Raw genomic sequence first — 5057 nt, forward strand, 5'->3', positions numbered from 1 at the left:
ATGTCATTCCTGCACCCTGATTGGCTGAAGATTGCAAGGAATAGATATATTTTCTTTCTCCTTTCTTTTGTTGCTTGTTTTTAGCAAAATTGAACACCCTCTTTCCTGGGGTTTCCCACTTGTCCATCCAAAACCTATATTGGGATTTTACCTAAGGAGCTTAGAAACACTCCCGGACCATGGGAATGATTTTTTTGTTCTATTTCTGTTACCAAGATGTTTTTTAAAACATAAAAGAAGCATCTTCTTCTGGTTTTGCTTTTAAGGCAGTGAGGAAGAAAGGCATTGAACAAACACATAGCAGAAAAGTGATGAAACATCCAGTGAATTTCCTCTATAAGTTTATTATTTTTTCTACTTCAGTCACACACAGCTAAGAAGCATTTAAAGTGATGCAAATTATTAAAAAGGGTTATTACACACACCACAGTTTCATCTGCCACTTTTCTACCAGACAATGATTTTTCCCCCCTCAACCACCACTTTCAAGTTCTACAGCTTAGTGTAACCATTTTAATTTTTTTCTTTCTGGAAGGCATGAAGATAAACCATGCATGAATCAATACACGAATGAATCAGCCTCTGGTCTAGCTTACTTATGTACTCATCATTCATATCCTTGCATAATTTACAGAAATTGAAACTGTATCTGGGCTTTGCATTCAGCTGAATGTGGCTTGTTTACACAGTCCAATAGGGTTCCATCTTCCAAAAAAGCTAATTTGTAGGAATTGTTAAAGCAGGATAAAAACACCTAAAGCTTTGTGCTAAAGAGTTGTAGTTAAGAACCAAGGTATCCCAGTACTTTAGGACAAAGCTTGGCAGGATTGCCAGTCTCTGGGCTTCACTATATGGTCTGACTTAATTCAAAGGGAATTTTGGCTGCAGGTTCCTGTAAGGCACTGAGAAATCTCCCACATCCAGCTGTTCCCAGCTCCTGGGGTTGTCCCTCGGATAGCCAGGATTCAGTTTCTGGGACCACCACTGCCTAAGTAGCTGACTTTGGATCTTAAACTCAATTGTCTTCTGGATCTTAAACTCAATTGTCTTCTGCCAACAACCTTAAAGAGAACAAGATTTTATGTCACAAAAGAAGTCACAGTTACTATTCTGAACATTTTTTGAAAACTCTATTTTTATCAGTATGTTCCCTTTTCCTTTCTGTATCCTCTCTTGACATGTATCAAAGGGACAAAGACTAATGGGAGCACAAAGCCTGGCAGATTCCCCCAGAGAGCCCCTTGGGGAATGATATTCTTCCTCCATTCACTCCCCTTCCTCACAAATACACCCTACAGTTCTGCCAGGCACCGGTGGAAACCAGGGGCCCTTGCAGGCTACCTGCCTCTACAGCCTGTCTTACTTTGGATTTCACTGGCCTTTGGTAGGACAACTCTGTTTCTATTGTCTCCTGGTTGCACTCTTCCAGATATATATATTTTATATTCTGAATTTTAAAAGTTTCCAGGGAAGGATTTGTGTCTCTCTCGAGTATTTGTTTGAAGTGCTCAGATTTAGCAGTTACAATTACAAAACAGTAGAAGCCTGTATGTGAGGAAAGACTTTTCTGGGTTGGAAGGATATTTCCACTTTGATTGTTACTGTCAAAGGGGATTTCACAGCTATCCACATTACATCTCACCTGTGCAGCTGACATCAGAGCAACCTTTGCTGCCTGAGTAAAAGGAAACTTGGGGAGATACATTATTCAGTTTTGTACAGAGAAGGAATGGAAAATGTGTTTTCAGAAGCAGTCTAGAGCTCCACATTTAATAACATCTGTATTTTAAAAGAAACACTGGAGCGTGGCCTTAATGAGTTATTGTTATTTCCTAAAGGCACAGCTTAAACCCTTGGTTCTGTGAAAGTCAGAAATCTCCAAACAGCCGTGTCCCATTAGCACAGCACATCAAACATCACAGGCTGATTTTAGTTCAGCTGAAGGCTGGGGATTTACATCACTGACAGCAGCCATGCATATGGTCACATACAGTCAGGAAATGAATAACTCTGCTTGAACCAAAGTGAGCAAGGGTACAATAAAAACATATCCTGCAAAGGGATCTGTGAAGGGAAATGGGAGGAAAGCTGAGCTCACACGAGAATAACAAAGCCTGTCTCATTCTAGACCCCACTCCTCTGCAAAACACAGCACAGGAAAGGGCCCAAAGCTCAAAATATTACCAGGGAAATATTTCCAGGCCAGTAACTCAGCCTGCATGACAGTCTGTACCCAGGGTGCCAAGAGGGCACCGAAAGGTCCTCCTTGTTCTGAGAAGCCTGACTTCTGAGCAGAGCCCACTCCTGGGGTGCAGGATACTGATGAATATATTTGGCTTGTCACTGAGGAATAAGTTTTGCTTGTCAGTCACCCAAATGGCAATGGTAACAAAGAGGTCAAGACTGCTTGCTCTATATCTGCTTATGAAGTAAGAAACTGCATATTTTATTTGGCTAAGTCAAGTACAGTTTTAATATTTGTTTCTGTAACCACAGATGGATTTTAGAGGCAGTTAAACAGCAACCATGCACAGACAGTCTGGGAGACAGTACAAGAGCATGTATTCTCTTGGTATTTCTGATGTTCCCAAAGAGAAACAAACACAAGGGAAAAAAGGTGTGAGTCCTTTATGACACACTATAATACAGTGAGAAGAAGAATAAATTCTGGTTTGGTTTGGTGTGCATTGTGTGGTATTTTGCCCTCAGTGACTTCAGTCTGTCACCTCAGGCAGAAAGGAACTCTATTGACCTTCCTGGAAAGTGTGTTGCCAGAAAGGAAGTAGTACCAGTCAGTCACTGAGGGGTCAAAAAGAAAATATACCTACTCTTGCTTAAAAATTAAGCAGCTTTGCATCATGACGCTTTGGTGACTTTTTCTGTTTCAGTGACATAGAACATGCCCCACTTGTTTGCAGGGAGATGTTTGTGTAGGACAGACATATGCCTTATTGATATCTTTGGCCACCTACTTTCTTGCATTGTCTGTTCTGGCATTAGTGTTTTATTGATTGTTTGCATAATCAGCATATCCATTCATACAGTAATTAAAACCAGAAGTATTTCATTGTGTGGATATCTGCACTGGGTTGTGACACCTGACCTAGGCAGCGCACATGAACATCTTTTATTCATAAATTCTGTGATCTGGAAGTAGAATTATTTTGAAGTAATTAGCCATCACAGATAAGAACTAAATCAGATAACAATTAAATGAAATGAAATATAAAATTAATTGTTTCTTCTCTCAGACTGCCATTAAATGGCAAAAACTTCAGTGTGTTTGGCAGAGTACTTCACTTCCTCTTCTGAATATTTGTGTGAAATGAAAGGTACATTTTGTATTGATGTAACTACATGACATCTAAAAATAAATACTTTGTGATCTCACCTTCAACCAGAAGTAAATGTGAGCAAAGCTAAACTTACTTCTTCAGAGGAATGTAGATGGATGCTGAAGGCATGCAGACAAAAGAGATGCTTGGGCCACATGGGCTAATGGTGCTATTTGCAGCACTAATTCAAAGTACTCTGAAGTCAGTAACCACATACTTGGCCTCGATGCACGTCAAACCTTTGGTTCCTGTGACAAAAATAAGAATTTGCTTGAACTGGTACGAGAATTTCAGTTTGCACTTGAATTTCAGTAAAGCAAATGATGTAATCTGTACTTTCTTTAGGTTATCGTAATTTCTTTGTTGACAGCTGAGGAGGGTTTGTTCCTCAGATGTAGATGAGATGTGCACTTGTACATTTTGTTAAAGAAAACAGATATCAAGGTAGAATTAAGTGCTTGAAGACTACTGATAGTAAAAGACAAATGGAGGCAACACAGACTGCACACTGCAGCAAAACCAGGTTGGACATTATTTAAAGCTTTTTATGGTACCTGTTCAACAAGAAATTCTCAAAATTACTTTCAAGAAACTAAACCTTGCAGCTAAATTAATGGCTCACTATTCCAGCTTTCTTTGGGGACCCTAGATAAACGAACATTTGCTTTTCATATTTGGAGTTACCCTTTTTTGTGTGTCACCACACTTGTGTGATCCTACCTGCTGATCCTGTCTTCCCAAGGGATGCATAGCTCTGGCTGCCAGCCACCATCAGGACACAGTGTTTCTCAGCTTGGAGCTTTGTTTGCAAAATCTGGAAAGAAGGGAACCAGTCTGAGCCATGAAACATCTTTATGCTGCCACTCAGGGTCACACTGCAACAGGGACCCTCTGCCAGCCATGGGTCTGATGACTCCACACAGCCCCTGTCTTCCCCAGGAGTGCCTGAGGCCACCCAGGTACCCTGAGCTTCACATAGGTGGGACTCCTGGGCCAGCCACAGCTGCAGCCTCCCACAGCCCAAATGGTGATGGCAGCTCCCCAAGGTGGCCATGACCAAAGTCACGGATGCAGGCAGGAGCAGCCTCCCTCCCAGAGCATCTCCCTGCTGTGGGCAGTGGTGCCTACAGCACTTCCCACACTCTGGAAAGTATGGCAGACACTGGTTTTCTGAGCTAGCCTCTCTGACCTTGCAATTATGAGAATATGGAGTCATCACATTGCCATGCCAGTGGCAAAGAGGCTTAAAATCTGCCCCCAACTGTTTCCCAGAGGGTGTTTACTTCCTCCCAGCTGACAGGCATGACTGACTGTACAAACACTCCTTGCACCTGTGAGGACAAAACAAAAAAAAAAAAGGAAACGTTCAGCAGCAATTTAAGTTTGTGTGACTTTACTCTCAGAAACACTAAGAGTGATTATATGGCAGGTAGCTGCCTCTTAGCTGGGAGATGGTAACAAACAGCTGCAAGTTCAAAGACCAGCTGGAGTCACCTCTACAGTTATGACAATAAATAGGGTACAAATGATAATGGAGTGTGAAACAGAATTGCCATTAGACTTAACAACAAATGGGCAATTGCTCCCAAATCCCTTCAATATTGAAAAGTGCAAATCAACTATTTTAGCCCCATGTTAAGTAAACAGACTTGGGCTCTTCCAGGCAGGGAGCATCAGGTATGAATTCAAAGAGAAGAGCAGCAAAACAGGGACCCACCCTGA

At 41.6% G+C, this 5057-nt stretch overlaps 1 long non-coding RNA gene across 1 annotated transcript; it reads right to left on the reverse strand.

Annotated features, from left to right (window-relative positions):
• Positions 1–324: 324 nt before the first annotated feature.
• Positions 325–4565, reverse strand: LOC118697789 (uncharacterized). Its single transcript, XR_004981805.1, has 4 exons — positions 4525–4565; positions 4056–4149; positions 3430–3583; positions 325–1061 (listed from the first exon to the last, which is right to left on the reverse strand). It is a non-coding gene; the product is annotated as an uncharacterized LOC118697789 (long non-coding RNA).
• Between the last annotated feature and the right edge of the window lie 492 nt (positions 4566–5057).

Source organism: Molothrus ater, chromosome 5, assembly GCF_012460135.2.
Source record: "Molothrus ater isolate BHLD 08-10-18 breed brown headed cowbird chromosome 5, BPBGC_Mater_1.1, whole genome shotgun sequence".
Lineage (NCBI taxonomy): Eukaryota > Metazoa > Chordata > Aves > Passeriformes > Icteridae > Molothrus > Molothrus ater.